Consider the following 23,109-nt stretch of genomic DNA (forward strand, 5'->3'; position numbering starts at 1 on the left):
AGCAAAATGGTCTTTCAGGGTGAGGGCTCAGAACAGGCCTAGGCACATGGTAGGCACTCAATTAATGACATTAAGAGTAAAGGCTGACTAATTAAATACTACTCCTACCTCCTTAGGAATTTTTTTTCATTTTTAGCAAGATATAATTTACGTATAATATAATGCACAAGACTTAAGTATTCAGTCTCATGAGTTTTAACAGTTGCTTACTCCTATGTCATCACCACCCAAAACAAAATAGAGGATACTTCCATTACCCCCAGAAAGTTTCTTCTCAGCCTTTTCCAATTAATTACCCACCTCCCAGATGCAGAGACAACCACTTTCTGATTTTTATCACCATAGATTTTACTGTTCATGGATTTCATATAAATTGAATCAACAGTAGGCATTCTTTTGTGTAGAAATTATTTTGCTCAATATAATATTTTTAACATTCATCCATGTTCCTGTGAGTATCATTCCTTTCTACTACTAAGTATACATTGTATTCGTATACGGGTGGATATACTGCAATTTGCTTTCTCATTCTCCTCTTGCTGGACATTAGGTTATTTTTTCAATTTGGGGCTATTACAAATATGGCTGATATGAACATTGCTGCACAAATCTTTTTGTGGACATAGTTTTCATTTTTCTTAGATAAATTCCTATAAGTGGAATTTCTGGGTTAGATGGAAAATCTATGTTTAACTTTATAAGAAGCTGCCAAACACTTTTCCAAATTGGTTGTACCGTTTTATACTCACCAGCAACGTATGAAGAATTCTAGTTGCTCCACATCCTTGCCAACACTTACTGTCAGTCTTTTTTTTTATTTTAACCACTCTGGTAGGCATGTAGTGATGTCTCATTGTATTTGTCTGTTCGGTTTTTGTGTGTGTGTGTGTGGAGCTATAAAGTTTAATGAGCTTTAACAATTTTACAAACCATGTAATCACCTTGTAAAACAACATATAGAACATTTCTATTACCCCAAAATTTCCCTTGTGCCCATTTTAGTTGTTTTCTCCTTTGACAAGCAACTATTTTTTGATTTCTATTATCACAGATTAGTCTTGCCTGTTTTATAATTAAAATAAATAGAATCTTACAGTGTATGAGTTACCTATTTATGCATAAAAAATTGCCACAAACTTAACAGCTTAAAACAACAGCTGTTTATCTTACAGTTTTTATAGGTCAGAAATCCAATACAGCATGGCTTAATGCTCTGCTCAGAGTCTCGTAAGGCCAAAATCAAGGTGTCGGCTGAGGGGAGGTTCTTATCTGGGGCTCTGAGTCATCTTCCAAGCAATGGTTATTGGCAGAATCCATTTCTTCTCACACCTTCCACATGGACTCCTCCATCTTCAAGCTAATCCTCGTTCTTCTCAAGCTTTGAATGGCTTTGACTTCCTTTTCAGCCTTTGCTTTTAGGGGCCCATATGATTAATTGAGCCACCCAAGATAATCTTGAATAATCTATTTTAAGGTCAACTGATGAGTAACCTTACTTACACCTGCAAAGTCTCTTTTGCCGTGTAATGTAACATATTCACAGGCATAACAACATGCCCAAGGTCATGGGGCCGAAATTTTGCCACCTATGGTAAGTACTCTTTTTTTGTTCATTTGCTGCAATTGAATTAATATCTGTAAAATGCAGGCATATTGTGCAATTATCAATAGTTTTAAACTTTTTTTCTTGAGAAGTATTCCATTCTGTGACTATATCATAATTCGTTTATCTCCTCTCCTACTTGACTGACGTGTGTTTTTCCAGTCTTTGGCTATTGTAGATAAGAATACTATGAATATTCTTTTTTAAGTCCTTTAGTTAACATATGTTTGCATTTCTCTTGGTAAATACCTAGGAAAGTAATTGCCGAGTCATAGGGGACATGTATGTTTAATTTTATAAGAAGCCGCCGAATAGTTCTCCAACTTGCTTGTACCACTTTTTTACGCTCCCACCAATGATGTATGAATTTCAGCTGCTCCATATCCTCCCTACATTGTGGTTTTAATTTGCCTTTTCCAGATGACTAATCATATTCAGCTACTTTTCTCATGCCTGCTGGCTATTCATCTCTCTCCTTTTGCAAAATGTCTGTTCAAATTTTGTGCCCAGTCTAAAAAGGGATTTTTTTCAATTATTAATTTGTATATATCAGCATACAAGACCTTTATCAGATATTTATGGTAAATGTTTTCTCTGGTCTGTGACTTGCCTATTCATTTTCTCAATAATGGCTCTTAAATAGCAGAAAATTTAATTTTGATAAAGTTCAATTTACCAATATTTTTGCTATTATTATTTGTGTTTTTGGAGTCTTGCCTAAGAATATCTATGATCTTTTCTAGAAGCTGCGTGGTTACAGATTGTTTACATTTAAGGCCATGATCCATCTTAAATCAATTTTCCTCTGCAAAGTGACATGGGGTCGAAGGTTACTCTTGAAATATAGATATCCAGTTTTCTCTAGCGCCATTTATTAAAAAGACTTTCTTTCCCCCATTGATCAATTTTTGTCAGCAATCATGTGAATATATATGCATAGTATAAGCTCTTCACCTCCATTCTTCTTTTTCAGAGTAGTTCTCACTATTCTAATCCTTTACAAGTATTCCAGCACCGTTTGTTGATGTGATTTTCTTTCCCCACTTAATTGCCTTAGCAGTTTTGTCAAAAATCACTTGATCATACATTTGTGGGTCTATTTCTGGACTCTATTCTGTTTCATTAATCTATTTGCCTCACTTATTCCAACACCATGCTGTCTTGATTACTGTGGCTTATAAAAAGTCTTAAAATCAGCTTTATTCTTCTTCAAAGTTATTTTGGCTATTTTAGGCCTTTCCATTTCCATATGAATTTTAGTGTCAGTTTGTCAATTTATACAAAAAAGCCCACTGAAATTTTGAATGAGACTGCATTGAAACTGTATATCTACTTAGGAAGAATTGACATCTTGACAATATTTAATGCTTCTGATCAATGAGCTCAGTATATATCTCCATGTATTTGGATCTTCTTTAATTTCTCTCAGCAATGTTTTATCATTTTCAGCATACAAGTATTGCACATATTCTATCAAATTTATCCCTAATTATTTCTTACTTTTTGAGGTACTATAAATGGCACTTCTTTTAAAGTCTCAATTTATAATTGTTTGTTGCTAATGTAAATACAATTTATTTTTGAATATTGACCTTTATCCTGCAAACATGCTATATTCATTTGTTAATTCTAGTGATTTTTAAAATAGATTCCCATTAAGTTTTCTGCATAGATGATCAAGTTGAATGCAAAAAAAGATAGTTTTACTTTTTTATTTCCAATCTGGATGCCTAATTTATTTTTCTTGCCTTATTACACTGGCTGGAATCTCCCAGAACAGTGTTGAATAGAGTGGTGATCATGAACATCTTTTCCTTGTCCCATATCTTAGGGGAAAAGCATCCAGTCTCTTGCCATTAGCATGGTGTAGCTGTAAGTTTTTCAAGGATGCCCATTTTCAGATTGAGGAAGTTTCTTCTCATTCCTAGTTTGCTGCAAGTTTTTATCAGGAATAGATGTTGGATTTTGTCAAATGCCTTTTCTGTATCTATTGATATGATGATGTAGTTTTTCTTATTTAGACTGTTAGTATGGTATGTTTCACTGAATGGTTTTCAAATATTAAATCAGCCTTGCATTCCTAAATAAACCTCAATTGGCCATGATGTATTATAATTTTTATACATTGTTGGATTCAATTTACTAAAATTTTTATTAGGATTTTTGGGACATGTTTATGAGGGACATGGGTCTGTAATTTTCTTGCACTGTTTTTGCCAGGTTTTGGTATCAGCATAATGCTTGACTCATAGAATGTATTCTGTATTCTTTGATTTTTCTGGAGGAATTTGTGCAAAATTGATTTTGTATCTTCCTTAATTGCATGGTGGAATATATCAGTAAGACCAACTGGGCAAGGAGTTTTATTTATCAGAAAGCTTCTAACTATAGATTAATTTTCTCTAACAGATATAATTTCTTTAATAATTTTCTCTAATCAGGTTATTTATTTCTTCTTAAGTGTGCTTTGGTAGTTTTTGTCTTTCAACGAATTTATCTAAGTTGTTGAAATTATTGGCATAAAGTTGCTCAAAATAATTTCTTATTATGCTTTTAATGTTTGTAGACTCCGCTGTGGTGTAGCGGTATAGTGATTGTAATTAAGGCTGCCATTTTGCTGCTTGTTCTTTTGTTTCATCTATGTTTTTGTTTCTCTATTTATCCTCCCTTCTTTTTTATTTTTAAATCAGATATGTTATAGTATTCCATTTTTATTCTTCTTGGGTTCCTAGCCATAACTCTTTGCTTAATTTTTATTTTTTGTGTATGTAGTATAATATTTAACATAATCCTGGCTACTTAGAACTAATATTGACCGACTTCGGGTAAAATACAGGAATCTCACAACAATACATTTTCATTTAACATCTCTCCTTTGAGCTATTTTAGTCACATACATGATATCTTTATATGCTTTAACCTATCTTCCTATTATCATTTTTTCTTTAAATAGCTTTAGGTGTCTTAATGAAATTAAAAAATATTTAGTAATTTTTCACCCACATATTTCCATTTCTGGTGTTCTTCATTTTTTCTATGTATTGTAATAGCTATCTGATGTTCTTTCCCTTCAGCCTAAAGTTCTTTTTTGTTTTTTTGCACTTACCGTAGTGCAGATCTACTTGCAACAAACTTGTTTTTTACTTATCTAAAAATGTCTTTGTTTTGCTTTCCTTTTTGAAGAATAATTTCACTGGATATAAAATTCTTAGTTGACATTTTTCCCCCTCAGCAGTCCAAAGTCTTCTGACTTCCATATTTTGATTGTTGGGTAATCTTTTTATTGTTTCCCTTTATATAACACGTGATTTTTCTTTTCCTGTTTTCAAGATTTTCTCTTTCTCTTCCCTTTTTAGCTGTTTGACTCTGATGTATCTAGGGGTGGTTTTACTTGAGTTCATACTACTTATAAATAGTTGGACTTCTTGGAGCTATGCATTCGTATGGTTCATCAAATTAAGGAAGTTCTCAGACATGATTTCCTCAGATATTTTTTTGCTACTCTTTCTCCTCTCCCCCTAAGATTGATGTTGCACTGCTTGATATTGTCATACATGTTTCTGAGGTTCTGTTCATTTTTCTTCAATGTTTTTTCTGCTTGTATTGGCTTGGATAATGTCTATCTACTTTTTTCTGCAATTTCCAATCTGTCATTGAGCCTGTACAATGAATTTTTATTTCAGTTTTTATACTTCTCACTCCTATAAATCTTATTTTTAAGAGTTTTCATTTCTATGTAGAGATATTCTATTATTCATTGATACCAAATTTTCCTTTAAAACTTTAAATCTATTTATAATTACTGGTTTGCAGTCTTTGTCTGCTAAATCCAACATCTGGGCCCACTTGGAGTCAATTGCTATTGACTTTCTTTATTTCCTTAGTAAGGACACAGTTTTCTCTTTCCATGCATGTTTATTATTTTCTGTTTTGAGACTGGGCATTTTATTTGATACATTGTAGTGACTCTGGATTCGGTTATGTTCTTCTGAGGATTTCTGCTTTTTATTCTATTAGACAGTTAACTTGTATGAATTCAAACTGCAAACCCCCTATGATGCAGCAGCTGATATCTTGCTCTGTTCTTATGGTTTCCCACCGCTGCGTTCTAGCCTGGACTCTTTTGTGTCTGTGTTACTTGTTGGTCAGCAAAGTTGGTCAAGTATGTTGGGCAGAGACGGGGCTCACTCTCTCAGTGGTTTCCTTATTGCTAGGGATCCCACAGCCAGCAGCTGTGCTGGCTAAAGGCTCTATTCTTCACACTTCAGATGTCTAGCCTTCACTTTTCTACAACCCAAGTTGTTGCATGGTGGAGGAATGTACTTAGCTAAAAAAAAATTTTTTAAAGCAACAAACTCACAGATATGGCCTCATGTAATTTTATCTTTCAGGAGTAGATTTCCTCCTGCATGCTCATTTGTTGGATCCCTAAGGGGTCCTCCAATATCGGTGGATTTTAGCTGTTTCAGGGATTTGCAAAGAGTTTATGTTCAGAATTTGTGTTTCACTTTTTCTCTTCCTCACTCACTGCCAGGATTTCCCTTTTAAATTTCCAGCTGCTTTTCCATCCCTCAACTCTGATCTCTGGCACCTTTAGCTAATAAAGATATGGTTTACTTCCACAATTTTATGCAGCCATAGACACTGGGATTGGGCAGACCCCTCGGACCAGAAAGCCACAACCTCATTATTCTTACCCCTTCAAATTGAAATTTTTTTAACTTGAACTCTCCTGCAGCTTCATTCTACTTTTGGATGTCCCACTGTCTTAAAATATTTTATTTTATTTTATCCATTTAGTATAATTTTTATTTAAAGGGAGGGTTCATGTGGCCAGTTCACTCCTCTGCCATTACCAGAAGAAGCAGTTGGTATATATCTTCTTGGATAATTTAAAAAATATAATCGAAAGTATCATTGGATATAGGTTGTCTGACTTTTTATTAAAGAAACTATGACTTGGTTGTTTTTCCATGTCAGCATTTATATTACTCTTCTTGATAGTTTTAGTGTATTTCTTAGCATAATATTCTTTATTTATCTATCCACCTAAACAGAGATATTTAGAGGGTCTCAAAATGTGTGTTTTTTGCAACAAACTCTGATATTATAAGTGATACATATGGTTTTTGTGAACATATGTGATTATTTCCGTAAGAAATATTCCACAAAGGGGAATTGGCAGATCAAAATATGTGTGCATTTAAAATTTTGGTAGATACTTCCAAATTATCCTCCAAAATGGCTGAACTAATTTATGTACTAGCTACAGGCTAAGAGACCGCTCGTTCACTTTTCCACACCCTCACTAATCCAGGATATTGTCAATTCATGTATTACTTTTAGATTCAGAAAAATCAAGAAATAAGTCTTAATCAATGAGAGCATCACAAAACTTGAGTTCTGACCACTTATAATTTATATTTTATTAATAGTTAAAGAAGCAGATTCGTAGAATCTAAGTTCCAAGAGAGCATGGATTTTGTCTGTTTTTGTTCACTGCCTCATCCACAGAATAGTGCTTAACCCCAAATAGACATTCGGTAAACAGTTGTTGAGTGAATGAATAAAAGAATGAATACATGAAAAAAATATGTCAGAACCAGCAGGGATATTGGAAATTATCAATTTAACTGCTGCAAACGTGCAAGGTGAAGACCAAAGTGTTAATTACCTGTCTAAGATCTCACACCTGGTGAGTTGCAGCGACACAGCTAGACCTCAGGCCTCGCAAGCACGCATTCAGGGAACTGGACAGTTAGAGGTGATGTAGATGAGGCTAAAGAAAATAAACTATACAAAACAAATTGCCAAACGACCAAGTTTTAAACCAATTAATAATTTGGTATTTATGGAATATACTGACAAAAATACATACAGCACGCATATACATACCCATTCCTGTGTCTGTATATGAAAAATACCCTTACTATCTAAAGAATGGGCTCCTTTGTACCAAAATCAATCGCTTCTTCATGGCTCCTCTTGCCTTTCTGTTTCCTAGGGCTGCTCCTAAGCAGTGAGGAGTGAGGGAGATGACTTGCAGTAGGTCTCCAAGCATATAAGCTTTTTCCTTATTGCACCTCAGAGATGTGGGGGGCTTAGAGTCTAGTAAGTTTTCTCTATCCTTCCCCACTCTGCTAGATACACCTATGTCTTCCCTCAGCAATGACTGTTACTTTTATCTGATTGATACCTCTTTCAGCCATATAACGCCCAACATCCTATCTTAGGCAAAATATTTAGCCATGTCTTCAAAACCACAAACATAGACTAAAATTTTAGACTGTACCTGAAATTTCGTAACTGAGAGCACCTCATATCCCTACAGAACCAAAATGCAGCATCAACATCCCTGAGGTTGAAATCTGTGCCCTATTCCTGTGGTACCTTCAAAGTTACAGGGAAGTCCTCGCGGCTGTTATTTTCACTGGCCCCTGAAGTGCATAGTCGGCGCTCCTACGGCACTTGAAAATCATCACCTAATGCCTCAAGATGACTCAAAACACACACTTTCCCACAAGGGAATCTGTGTCAGAGTAAACTCTTCAATAGCAGTGTTTAACACACCAAATAAAGTTTATTTGTATTCAACTTGTCTTCTTTCGAGTGTCATGCGTGATATATAATTTGATGAAAAGAAATTGCTTCTCTCTCTTTATTTTTCTGTTTTGTGGAGGAGGGATTCCCTTTTTTAACCATGAAATAACATATAACATAAAATTTACCATCTTAACCATTTCACCGTGTACAGTTTAGTAGTAAGGATATTCACATTGTTGTGAAACAGATCTCCAGAACTTTTTCATCTTGAAAACTGAAATGCTCAGCCCATTAAACAACAATTCCCCATTTCCCTCTCCCTCCCAGCCCCTGGTGACCAACAGTCTACTTTCTGGCTCTATGAATTTGGCTGCTTTAGATACCTCATATAAGTGAAATCATACAGTACTTGTCTTTTTGTGACTAGCTTATTTCACTTAGCATAATGTCCTCAAGATTCATCTATGTTGTAGCATGTGACAAGATTTTCTTCCTTTTGAGGTAAGTAATATTTCATTGTGTATATATACTACATTTTGTTTATCCATTGGCCCATGGATAAAAGCCCACTTGGGTTGCTTTTACCTCTTGGGTATTGTGAATAATGCTGCTATGAACACGGGTGTGTAAATGGCTCTTTTCAAGAGCCCCCTTTCAATTCTTTTGAATATACACTCAGAAGTGAGATCGATGAATCATATGGCAGTCTACTTTTAATGTTTTGAGGTACTTCCATACTATTTTTCACAGTGGTTGCACCATTTTATGATCCCACCAACAGTGCGCAAAGTTTCCAATTTCTCCCTTTCACACCAACACTTGTTATTTTCTGGTTTTTTGATAGTAGCCATCTTAATGGGTGAGGTGATATTGTGGTTTTGATTTGCATTTTTCTGGTAATTAGTGATGTTGAGCATCTTTTATATGCTTTTTGGTCATTTGTATATCGTCTTCGGAGAAATGTCTATTCAAGTCCTTTGCCCATTTTTTAATCAGTTTATTTGATTTGTTTGTGGTTGAGTTGTAGGTGTTTTTAAAAATATATTCTGAATCTTAACCCTTTATCATATATGTGATTTGCAAATATCTTCTCCCATTCCATAAGTTGCCTTTTTATTCTGTTGATTGTGACTTTTGATGAACAAAAATTTTAAGTTTGATAAAGTCCCATTTCTCTATGTTTTTCTTTCGTTGCCTGTGCTTTTGGTATCATATCCAAGAAATCATTGCCAAGTCCACTGTCTTGAAGGTTTTCCCCTATGTTTTCTTCTAGGAGATTTATAGTTTTGTGTTTTTCATTTAGGTCTTTAATCAATTTTGAGTTAATTTTTGTGTATGGTGTAAAATGAGTCCAACTTCACCTTTTTATATGTGGATATCCAGTTTTCCCAATACCATTTGTTGAAGAAAATGCCCTTCTCCCATTGGATGGTTGTGATGTTCCTGTCAAAAATCATCTGACATATATGTGAAGGTTTATTTCTGGGCTCTGTATTCTATTGCATTGGTCTATATGTTTTTATGCCAGTACCAAATTGTTCTGATTACTGTAGCTTTGTAGTAAGTTTTGAAGGCAGGAAGTGTAAGTCCTCCAACTTTGTTCTTTTTCAAAATTGTTTTGGCTATTCTGGGTCCCTTGAGATTCCTTATGAATTTTAGGATGCATTTTTCTATTTCTGCAAAAAATGCCATGGGGCTTTTGATGGGGATTGTGCTGAATCTGTAGATTGCTTTGGATAGCATGGCCATCTTAACAATATTAAGTCTTCCAATCCACGGACATAGGATGTCTTTCCATTTATTTGTGTCAATTTTTTTCAGCAATGATTTGTAGTTTTCAGTGTACAGGTCTTTCATTTCCTTGGTTAGGTTTATTCCTAAGTATTTTATTCCTTTTGATGCTATTGTGAATGGGATTGTTTTTTAAATTTCCTTTTCAGATTGTTTATTGTTAGTGTATAGAAACTACTTTTTCTTAACAGTATTAAAAATATTTATGCAACATAAACACAGAACCACCAGTTAAGTTCTAAAGGAAATCAGGTACTGAGCATAGCAGTCATATCAACCAAGTATCTTGCTTTTCCCTACCATCTTTTGCGTAATGCTCATGGGAATTTATGCGTGTAGAGAAAACCTATTTGATGTGAGGACTAGTAGAAGACAGATATGCAGATATCTGAGCTAGAAGAACTGATTTTGAAGTTAATGTAAACATAACAAGCTGAAAATAGAACTGGAGGATCCAGAGATATTTTAAAAGACACCCTAACAGCCAACACTTATGGAGAATTGCTATGTGCCAGGAGCTGTTCTCAGCCCACAACCTATCTTAACTCATTCAAGGCACATAATAACCCTCTAAGTGAGCTAGTTTCTGATTCCCACAGATGTCCAATAGTCCGTCTTGCTCCTGGCCACTTCCTATAAGAACGCAACTTAATCAGGGCCCACATATCAGAGGCTTTTTATTACCAGTTGAAGACTTACTGTCAGTTAAGCCAAGCTTGAGTACATAAGCTTTGAACTTTGAGTCTAGAGAAAATACTTCATATTTTTCTTCTTAGAAATATCACATTTTAAACTTTAACATTTAATTCTTAATTTTTAAAATTTTGAAAATTTTCAAATGTATACAAAATAAGAGAAAATAGTATAAGGAATTCCCCAATATGCCCATTTCCCAGATTCTGAAATTATCAAGATGTTTCCACTTTTGCTTCTTTTCTTTTTCTTCTTGCCTCCTCTTCACCCTCCTGCTCTTCCTCTTTCTTCTTCTTTCCTTTCTTCCTCTCCTTCCCTTTTCTCTCTCTCTATGCCTTCTTATTCTTTCTCTCTGCCAAAGTTTTGAAAAGCAAATCCCAGATACCAAGTCATTTCACTCCTACATAATTCAGCATGTGTCTCTAATATGAAGATATTTTCTTATATAGCCACAGTACCATTATCACACCTAACGAAGTAACAATATGTTCTTGGTGTTGGTTAATATCCAGTCCATAATCAGCTTTCCCAAGTAGTCTCAAAAATTATATTTTTTATAGTTGGATTTTTAGAATAAGGATCCAAAAAGCAGTACATATGGCATTTGGCTGTTATATATTTTAAGTCTCTTTCAACAGAATTTTGCATATTTTTTAAAACATATATGCAAATTTGTTTATTATACAGACAAAAAATCTCAACCACCTCTGAAGTCTAAAGTTGACACACATCTACTCCCCCTACTTCCAAAATGTTTCCAAGGATGTTGATAATAGAATATGCAGATATTTTGCTCAGAAAGCCATTAAAACAAGATTTTAAACCAAGTAAAATACAGCAAATATAAAATGTAAACTGAGTGGAGAGATTAGGAAAATGATTACCTGAGAAATCCTAGAATTAGAGAGACCTCTGATTTGAGCAGAAAACATTTTTCTGAGTTTCTGATGGCCAAAGCAGACAGGGAAAATGATAGACTATATGATTTCATAGTGGTTCATCAGGAGAGGCAACACTTTCAAAGCTCTAAGCTCCATCAGCAATTTGCTGGGTGAGTGAGCCTCTGCACAGTGGATGTTGAAGTGCACGATAGATAATGTTCTTAATAGCAGTTTTCCCCAAAAAACATTGAAATGTTCTAAATATAGCCATTGTTTATTGCTACTTTGCATTAAAACTAAGGATGTGATGTTAGGCATATTTAGGAAATTCAGCCGAAATTTGAGTTTGAAAGCATGGAATTATTATTTCCTGAGAACTCAATTGACAGCTGTGTCTGTTCCTTCACTGAAACATTTCGTGGATGCAAGAGAGAAGCATGGAAGCCAGAGACCAAGAGTAACTTCATGTGTAAATCCAAGATCAGGAAGAGATCTCTGTATGGCAATGACATGGTAACTTACTTTCTGAATAACTTGACATCCAGAAAATGTGAATTGCTGGGAAATTCAGGTTCCTTGAATCACCTTTTTTTGGTTTAGGTCACATTAATAAATAGACTTTGTTCTGGACTTTGATATGTTGATGGTCCTTCTCAATTTGTGTGTCTGGAGCATCAGCGTGAACTCTACTTCGTTGATTCGGTAGAATACAGTTAAAAATACGTAACTAGGCAATATAATATAACATATGGTGCTTAATTAAATGTATTAATGATGATGAACCCTAAATCAATAACAAATATTGATGCACGATTCGACAAACTTAAAGGTGGGAAAGAATCTTACAGTGTTCCTCACCTCCTGGGTGAGGTAACAGGCCCACAGGAGTTCAGGGATCTGATGCTAAGTGAGTTGGTGAGTGACTGCTTAGCCTGCGGTCAATGTTTTCTGGCTTATGTGTAACCATATGAGTTATAGCTAACCTTTTTTTCCCTCTAGTTTTCTATTCAGAATCAATTCTGTTTCCTTTCTTTCTGTGATTAGTGAACTTTGCAATATAATTTCTCTCCTATGCTTTTTCTGAGGATCGAGGGGAAATGTTATTTGAGGAGAACAGCTACCAAGTACAGGGAATTAGTAAATTTACCATTAACAAAAGTATTTCTTGATAATAGTGGAGTGGGAAGAGTCCTGGATGATAGTACAGACGACGTGGGTCTAGTCTTGGTTTTCCTGCTTAGACACATCTGAGCCTTAGTTTCCTGTTAGAAGCATCAAATGAATGCACTTTAAGCTCCTTGAGATGCTCTTGTTAACGTTACATTTTAAACACTGAGCAAAGTACACATTATAGAACTTTATCTCCAACAATAACTGGATGTCCCAAGAGGTCTAATGGGAAACATATCTTCAGGACCTAGCAAATTTTTTTAAGGCAATTTTTTTTAGAGCAGTTTTAGGTTTACGAAAAAATTGAGAAGAAAGTACATACATTTCCCACATATCCCTGCCCCGCACATGCACATCCTGCCCCATTATCAACATCGCTCACCAGAATGGTACATTTGTTCCAATTGGTGAACCTCATATTGACACATCAGAATCACCCAAGTCCATAATGTACCTTAAGGTTTGCTCTTGGTTTTGTACATTTTTGGGGTTTGGACAAGTGTATAATGACATATATCCATCATTGTAGTAGCATACATAGTATTTTCACTGCCCTAAAAATCCTCTGTGCTCTGCCTACTCATCTCCTCCCCCATCACTATCCCTGGAAACCACTGATTTTATTGTTTCCATAGTTTTCCCTTTTCCAGAGTGTCATACAGTCGGAATTGTACAATACATAGCTTTCTCAGGTTGGCTCCTTTCACTTAGTAATATGCATTTAAGTTTCTTTTATGTCTTTTCATGATTGGATAGCTCATTTCTTTTTAGTGATGAATAATATTCCATTATCTGGATGCACCACAGTTCATTTATCCATTCACCTGCTGAAGGACATCTTGGTTGCTTCGAAGTTTTGGCAGTTATGAATAACGCTGTAAACATCTGTGTGCTGGTTTTTGTGTAGACGTAAGTTTTCAACTCCTTTTGGCAAATACCAAGGAGCATGACTGTTGGATCATATGGTAAATGTACATTTAGTTTTGTAAGAAACTGGGAAACTATCTTCCAAAGTGGCTGTACCATTTTGCATTACCATCAGCAGTGAATGAGAGGTCCTGTTGCTCCACATCCTTGTCAGCATTTGGTGTTGTCAGTGTTCCAGATTTTGGCCATTCTACTAGGAGTGTAGTAGCCTATGCAGATTTTAATAACAAATATAGGAGATCACTCTCTGGTATTGCTAAATGATTTACTTATTTGAGAACCATCATAATGTAATGGATAAAGCAAGAGCCTAAATTTGAAACTTGGTTCTACCATTTATTCATTCATTCAAAAATGTATTACCAGTTATCGATGACATTTCCACTTCTGTGCCTAGCCCTAAGGTTAAAATGGCAAGTGTGGCAGACATGATCCTTGTCTTCCTTGAGTTGACCGTTTAGAGGGATGTGCAGGCAAGTTAGGTTCCTTATCACTGTGTGTGATAAGTGCTTGTGGCAGAGAGTACTAGGGGTTCATCAACCTGTTTTCTCTCCATCCTTGGCACACAGCTAGATATTACCTAGTTTCTGTGCAGTTAGGTGTGGCTACATGACTGAATTCTAGCCACGAGGATGTCAGTAGAGGTGATGTGTGATGCTTCCAGACCTGACTCATGAAAACTCTCATACCTGTTCCTCCTGCTTTTCCTCTTCTACAAGCCGGATGTTGGCGCCCAGGACAACATTGAAAATGTCAAAGATGGCAGTGCCTCCATCTGTCTGGGTCCCTGAATGACCTTGTGGAACACAGATCCCTTCCTCCTTGTCCCCACTGACCAGGAACACTTTCATTGGACTGTCACTCAAGCAAGAAATAAAGGGCTATTTTGTTAAACTACTGAATTTTTGAAGTTTATTTGTTATAGCAGTCAACTAATATGATGGCATGATAGGGGTCCTTGGGGAGTATATAGTGGATACAATTAACCATCCTTAGAAGGTAAAAGAAGATGTCCCAGAAGTAGTAATGCCTAAGATAATAACTGATGAAAAGGAAGTTAAACTACGAAGAGGAAAGCTCACTGCTCCCAATAGAAAGCACAGCATGGGCAAAGATCCAGAGGTGGAGGAAGTATACTGAATCTGAGGAACTGAGTGTGGACATGACTGCAAGTGGCCGTGGTGTAGTATGTGAGAGGGCTATGAAGAGACACAATGCTAGAAATTGAGCAGGGGCCAGGCCATGACCATCCTATAAGCTGTTTTACTGAGTTTTTACTTTATGTTAAGGGTAATGAAAAGCTGGTGAACCTTTTTTTTTCTCAAATAAGGAGTGTCTGTATTGGATTTGTATTTTAGAAGGATGATCCTGGGTGCTCTATGGAAGATGAGTTAGAAGGTAGTGACAATGGAAGTGGAGAAGCCAGTTAGGAGAAAGTAGTAGCCACCCAGATGTCAGATGATGATGATGGTTTAGGTTAGGGTGTAGGTAGTGGATGGAGAGAAGTGGGTGGATTACAGAGATGTTTCAGAGGCAGATAGACAAATCACAGTGGTTGAGTTCACGGAGAAGATGAAGGAAGGGAAGGAGTCAAAGATGACACCTAGCTTTTCCCCTGGGACACTGGAAGAAGAGCTGGAAACACAGGAGGAAGGGCAGGTATGAAGAGTGAAGAAAATTAGTTCAGTCCTGAATAGGCTGACTTTAAGGTGATTGTGATATATTCAAGGAGAGATGTCTCATAGCAAGTTGACATGTGTCCCTGGGACTCTGGAGAGACCTAAGTCACAGTTTTATTTTGGGAAGTCATCATCATGAAGATGGGAGGTGATGATGCTTGAAATATAGAAATGGCTCAGGAAGAATGTGTAGACTTCATTCATTCATCAAATTGGTCATTCAGTGCCAGCACTGGGGAAAAAGTAGTGAAGAAGCAAGATCTTTCTCTCACTGAAGTCACAGTCCAGAGGGGGAACTTCTGGGGACAGACAAGGGACAAGTAAACACAGCAATAAATAAAATTTTCAGATAGTCCTAGTGCTAAAAAGAAAATAAAAGTATGAAGTCACAGAGAGTAACTGTGTGTTTTAGACCAAGTGTTCAGGGAAGGACTTCTCTGAAGAGATGATGTATTATTGGAGCTGAGAGACAAGAGGATCAAGGACTGAAGGCAGAGGAAGACTGACACTTAAGGGCCAAAGAGAAAAAGGATCCCACAAAGAAGACTGGGAAGGACCAGCCAGAGATTTGGGGGAACATCCACACACGAAGGTAGCGGAAGCCACGAGAAGAGAGCTTTTCACGAATGGAGAAGTTAAGAGATTGACAAGTGGTCACTGAATTGACAACAAGGAGGCTGACAGGACCTTAGGAAGGGCCCCATTGCTGGAGTAGGGGAGGCCCAAAAGGCAGGTCACCACAGGGTGAGAATGGAGTTAGAAGTGAGGGGAGAATAGACAGGTCTTTCAAGAAGTTTGCTTCAGAAGTGGAGGTGGAAGTAAGCTGGATTCAGGGAAAATGGAATTTTTAAGCTGTGAAAAATAACAAACATATTTGATGGAAAGAAGCCAGTGTAAAGAGTGCAATTGGAAACTTATGAGAGAAAAAACAAACCAAAAAGAATTCAGTGATTGCTTTGTGTCCTAACTACTTTACATATTTTTTTCTTTTTTAACTCATATAATACCAATATTATCTCCAGTTTACAGATGAGGAAGTTGAACCTCAGAGAGTTTAAGTGAAATTCCTCAATTTTACACAGTGAATAACAGGTGTTGTGGGCCTAAATCCATATCTATCTGACTCCAGACCTTTGTATGTTTCTTAAAAATTGTTTTTAAAAATGACACAGGCAATTCAAGGACAAGTCATTCTTGTAAAATACCTAAATAATGTAGAAGTCCACTGTCAATCATTTGGTTAACAATGCTCCCAACCTTTTCACTCAGCTTTACATACATAGGCAATTTTTTAAAATATTGCAATCACATTATTACCCTCCAGGGGTCTCCCACCATTTAAAATCCAAAGTCCTTAGAACCATTGAGTCAAAGTTTATTGGGGAACTGTATATTTACACAGTCTAAAAATATCTCCTGACAAATGCTTTATTAATTACAAAGAGGAAAAGTGTCTATGCAAGGAGATCATCTTAAACAAGTGGTCAGCACTGTGTACCACCAAGAAGACAAACTGATATCACATACCTCCTGATGTGACACATTGAGAAGGACTCATTATTTATGTAGCATCATTGCCCAAAGCAGTGAATTTTATCATGAGAGAATTTTTACACAAGCCCCAAACTAAGAGGAAGGCTACCAAAAAACTTGCCTGTACTCTTAGCAAATATTGATGTCATGAAAGACAAAGAAAAGTTGAGGAAGCCTCTTTCAGCTTAAAGGAGACTAAAGACACATGACAAATAAATGTCACGTATGATCCAAAATTGGATCCTTGGTCAGAAAAAAACAGAGGAAGTCTATAAAGACACTATTGGGGCAATTGATGAAATATGGATATATTAGTTAGTAGTATTTTATCAATGCTTAATTTCCTAAATTTAACAGCTATGCCATGGTTATGTAAGAGCATGTCCTTGTTTTTAGGAGATTCATGAAAAGCATTTAGGGATTAAAAGTCATGATGTCTGGGGCCAGCCCAGTGGTGTAGTGGGTGAGTTTGGCATGCTCCACTTTGGTGGGTCAGGTTTGCAGGTCGGATCCCAGGTGTGGACCCATACTATTTGTCAAGCCATGCTGTGGTGGTGTCCCACAGGCAAAATAGAGGAAAATTGGCGCAAATGTTAGCTTAGGGACAACCTTCCTCAAGCAAAAAGAGGAAGATTGGCAACAGGTGTTAGCTCAGGGTTAATCTTCCTCACCAAAAAAAAAAAAAAAAAAAAAAGAGTCACGATGTCTGCAACTTACTCCCAAAAGAGGTTAAGAAAAAAATGTTTAGTGAAAGAGAGAGTTCGAGTGAGACAGATAAAGTGAATGTGGCAAATGTTAATCATTGATCAAGATTGTAGATAGAGAGTATATGAGTCCTTTGTAATGTTACAACTTTTCTGTTGAATTTTTTTCAAAATAAAAAATAAAGAAAAAAACCTGAATGTCCTTATGAAAGTCCCTAAATGATCGGACTCCAGCACTCCCTCTGCTCCAGCCACTAAGGCTTGTTGCTGTCCTCAAACACAATGAGCACACTCCCGCCTTCGGCCTCACTGCAGCCTTTCCCTCAGGCCCAACGTCTCCTGGCTCACTCCCTCACTTCACACAGGTCTCTGCTCAAATGTCATTGTCTTGCCCACCATGTCTAAAATAGAGTCCCCATCACTTTCTGTCCCCTCGCTGTGTGTGGCAGACACTGTATGTTAACTGATCCTACTCTCCATTTCCAACTCCTCTTTTTTGTCTGTCTCTACTCTTGAGGCTACAAAAGCCAAACACTTAATTTCTCGGTCTTCTTTTCACCTACAGTTGGTCATACGATAGTGTCCTGGCCAATGATACATAAAAAGAACTCTGTTGTTGCCTGTGTTTTTATTCCTCCTCCTTCATGCCTGGAATGCTGACTTATTGCATGGAGGGGCAGTAGCCATTTTGTAGCCAAGAGGAGAAAGCCACATGCAAAGGGTGGTAGAGCAGGAAGTGAAAAGGAGCTTCATTCTTTCACAATCTACCCTCAGCTTCCCTCTCCCTCACCTGTGTTCCTGTTGTATGTGATAAACAAGTCCTTACTCATTTAAGCCTCGGCTAATTGGGTTTTCTCCTACAGCTGAACACAGTAAAAAATGACACATCATGCTTTATTTTTCTTCACAGCACTTACCACTATTGGACATTATGGCTTATATTTATTGATTGATTTGCTTATTGTCAAACTTATGTTAGAATATAAGCTTCTTGAGGGAGGAATTCGATCTGTTTTACTTATTTCTGTGTCCCAGTATCTAGAACAGTGCCTGGGCAGTTACGATTCTCAATCGGTATTAATACTTGTCAGATGAGAGCATTGCTTTGCAACTCGCTTTTGTCCATGTTAGTAGCTATAGTTTCACCTATTTTTTGTATCAACATTCTTTGTAACAGGGACAAATACTCTCTTGGTGTCCCATGATTTTATTTATCCATTCCCCTACAGACTGGCATTTCAGTTATTTGCATCTTGTTCTTTTTTTATTACACACACTGTGCATACAACTGTGCTCAAATGTGACTATTTCTGGAGGAGAAAAATTATCCTCCAAAAAGACTGACTCAGTATACTCCCAACAACAGCGTCTGAAAGTAGCTCTTACCCTACGTTGTTGGCCAAGTGTATAGGAGTCAGCTTTCATTTCTGCCAGTCTGAGGGGTTAGGAGTAGGGAGGCCAGATCTCAGTGTCGATTTCTTCATTTTCCTGATAACTAGTGACGTTGACTATCTTTCCACACGTTTGTTGGATCATTAATTTTCTCTATATCCTTGGCTTATATTTAATCAAAATCTACATCATTAAAAAATTTATAGTTTCTCATTGTATATTTATATGTTAATACTTTGCCTGTTTTTTATGTTGCAAGTATATTTTCTCAGACTGGACTTATTTAAATGTTATTTATGGCATCTTTCATTAAATAAAAGTTTTAATACTTTAGGTAATACAGTCTATCCAGTTTTCCCTTTATGATGTATACATAACGTATCTTGTTTAGAAATGCCTTCCCCACTCAATGATTATAAATATATATGACAGTATTTTCTTCCAATGCTTGTATAATTTTGATATTTTACATTTAGCACTTTAGTCCATCTGTTATTTATGCTTGTGTGTGAAGTTGGAACAGATCTAACTTTGCTTTTATCCAAATGGATAGCCAATTGTCACAGCACTAATCTTTTCTTCACTGACTTGACATAAATAAGATCATATATCTATATACCCTTGGCACTTGGGGTCCACCTGCCTGCAGAACAGAAACGGATGAGGCCTTGCCCAAATCCTCCTCTGGCTTCCTCCCTCTGTCACATAAATCAGCTTCCTGCTCCAGCTGAAGGGCCTTTCGACATGTGGCGCTTCTGGTATATGTGTGTGTGTGTGTATATATATATATGTATGTGTGTGTATACATATATATACATACTTGTTTTTGACTATTGATCTGTTTGTCCAATTTAGTACCATTATCACACTTTTAAAACTAGTGTAGCTTATAGTACATTTTGATATATGGTAGAGAAAATCCCTCCTATTTGTTTTTATTTCAACATTTTCCTAGCTCTTTTGACAGCTTCTCTTCCAGAAGAACTTGAGAATGAGCTTGCTTAGCTTCATAAATATCCTATCGAGCTTTTATTGGGATTGCATTCAGTTTCCAGTTTAATTTAGAGAAAATTGATAGCTTTATAAATTTGGACTGTTCAAGCAGAAAAGGAGTATTTTTCTCCATTTGTTTATATCTTCTTGTATAGTTTTTAATAATTTTGTTTACATATAGTTTTATGATGTCTTGAAAATGTTTATGTTTAGTATATTTCCAGTTACTTTGCAGGTTTATTGTTATTATGAATTGGACTATTTTTCCCCTGACATTTCTAATAGGTTAATGTGGTGCATAGAAAAGCTAATCAGTTTTTGTATGCTCACTACATATATATGAAATTAACTCTCATGTATTCTCACAGTTTTTCAGTTGATTTTCTTGGATTCTCTAGGCAGATGTTTCTATCATCCCTAAGAACCCAATCTGTCAGCTTCCATTCCACAGTGCTTCCCCTGTGAGTGTTAAATTTGAGAATTTAAAATATTAGCATGGGAATTTAAGAGAGCTAAAAAAAAGTGTTAATTTGAAGCATAGCGTAAATTGGGATAAATAAAATGAGAGAGTTCAAGGTATACTTTTTGCCCATCATATATATTTTATATTTTACCCTGGCTTTGGAATAATAGTTACTTAAAATCTTTTTTTCAAAAAATAAGGAATTGTTAAATAGAATTGTGTATTAAAATTAACATCCCCTGGAAAGTATTAGATTTTATTCTTAGCTAAAATGAATAGGCCATTAAGAATTCTTTCAATGTTTCTTTAACAAATCATCTACCATTATCTAGGAATGATCCATCAAAGGGTACGATTTAAACTTCTGAGAAAGCTTAGATATTTGAACAGAGAAATTAAAGATCCTATTGAATATGGTTTCAATTTTCAAATGAGAAGTACAGACCAAATAAAATTTACATAGGATTTCTTTGAACACATGCTTGAAATTTGGTCATTTCAGATTTGTGACTTATGGTCAGATTAGCATCTATAAGACTCCACTCGCTAATTAACAATGAACAGAGAAACAGAGAATTTAAAAAACACATTCTTTATGCTAAAATATGTAATGTCATATTTTTATATAAACATACATTTTAAAATATTTTATATCTTTTTTCCAACAAGAAAAAAAAAATGGGTCACTCCCATCATGTTCACCCATTCTTTATTTTTAAAACAGCTTTTACCTTATTTCAACGCGTCTGACCATTCTCAATAATATTTTGAAACAAAATGATTAAAATGACCAAATAAATAAAACAAGCAGATCTGTTGGCGTCTCCTGTTTTCCTAGCACAGAGAGCCAGTGTGGGAAGGCACTAATCCAGCCCTCAAAGCTGGTTTAGTTCTCGCTTGCTGCGCTGAGAATTAAGAGTTGGAGGCTGAATTGAATCTCCCAGGATGAAGTCCTTACTTCAGGGGCACATAGGCGTAGTGACCTCGTAGCAAATCTGAACAAAAGAACCATGTGCCCCCAATGCCACTCCCCCACCGCCTTTTTTTCATTGCAATTACCAGAGGAAAGGGAGCTCCAGAAAATGGAAGAGAGAGAGAAGGAGACGAGAGGCTGGATAGAACCCCAATGTCTGTTCAACCATAACACCTCACAGAAGAGACACTGAGGAACAAGAGTAGAAAATTCCTTGGAGAAAAAAAGTGCATAAGGGAATGGGGATGAATGTAAGGAAATGGATAGGGAAGATTTTTTCAAAAGTTTTAAATGTATCATCCCAAGTCAAGCATTTCTTTCTATCACATTCTACTGGAACTTGAAAATACAGGGTGATCACGGAAAGTGATGAAGTGGTCACATTTTTTTTTTTTTCACTAAGATTAAAGAACCTGGAATTCAGATGCATTAAAACACTTCCTACATTTATCCTTTTCCTCATTTTTATTCCTATTACTCTTTCCTCCTCCAATTTCAATATTACAAGCCATATCTACACTACAATTGAAATAGTTCGGGAAATCAGCTTTTAAAATTTTCCCTCCAATGGAAAGAAGAGTCTTCAGCGGTTACATTTTCTGATCAGAAATGGAGGGGAAAGCCCAGCTAGGTTGTCTTGTTGAAATGATGTGTAGGCAGCATGAGAATCCATGGCCAAGCTGTCACTCAAACGCAAAATCATTACCAAATCTACAAGAACTTGGAAAAATTGTACCTACTCTTTTAAAAATCCACCTTTGATTTATTTCTGCCAACATCAAGAATTCCTCCTGGAAATAAACTCATTACTAAGACAGAACCAAGTCAAATGATTCATATGTCCAGAGAGAATTGCATTTGGTGTTGAGGAGATGAACGGCACTTCAGATTATGTCGGCACACGCAAGTGGGATTCAACATTTTTAACTTCTCTTTTCCCTCCCTTAACCAGACTTCTCTATTTTTCTACACTTAGTTTTACTAAGCTTCACTTGGCTCACCAGCTTAAGAGGGTCTGGGCAGGCAGCACATATATGATGTCCTGAAAACACATTGCCCTATGTAAACAATTGTTTTTGGCAATTCAGAAGATTCGTGGCAGGATTGCGTTTTTTTTTTTTTTTCTTTCTGAAAATCAAGTGTTTAGGCCAAAGTTAGAATTGCATGTACATTTTTATGACTTGGCATATTCAAACATTACAATTGTATGTTTAAAAGGGAATTTGATCTCTTTTGCTCCTTCTTCTTTAGGCTTCCATCTTTCCCTAGTTCCATTGTTTTCTCTTCTCCAGTACATTTTCATATCTTGGTATATCTCTTCAGCATCTGTTTCTCCTCAATCATAATTTTCATTCAAGAATAATAATTCTTTGGTCTCTTTGGACATGTTTTGTTTTGTCCCCACCTATGAACTTCACCAGGGTGTGTTGAAGGTTAACAGCTCCATTTCTGGAATGCTTTTGGATCCCTTTTGGAGAAAAGTGCCAAAGTATATAAGGAGGGCTCAAATGTATCTGGGCTCTGCCAAGTCCTTTGAGGAAGCCTCCACATAGCTGCATCTTCTTCCAGCTCCCTTCTGTTCTCACCGTGCCCAGCTTCTTCATGATTCCACACAGGAGTTCATAGCTTTTGCTCGTGTAGAAAAGATCCTTTCAATTAATAGAAGCGCCAGAATACTCGCTTACCTGACAACATTCTACCTTGTCTCTTAACATGTACGTAGAAAATTGCTTCTCACTTCACTGAGTTTTCCACCCTTTTGCC

The sequence above is a fragment of the Equus przewalskii genome, chromosome 16 (genome assembly GCF_037783145.1).
Source record: "Equus przewalskii isolate Varuska chromosome 16, EquPr2, whole genome shotgun sequence".
NCBI classification, from domain to species: Eukaryota; Metazoa; Chordata; class Mammalia; order Perissodactyla; family Equidae; genus Equus; species Equus przewalskii.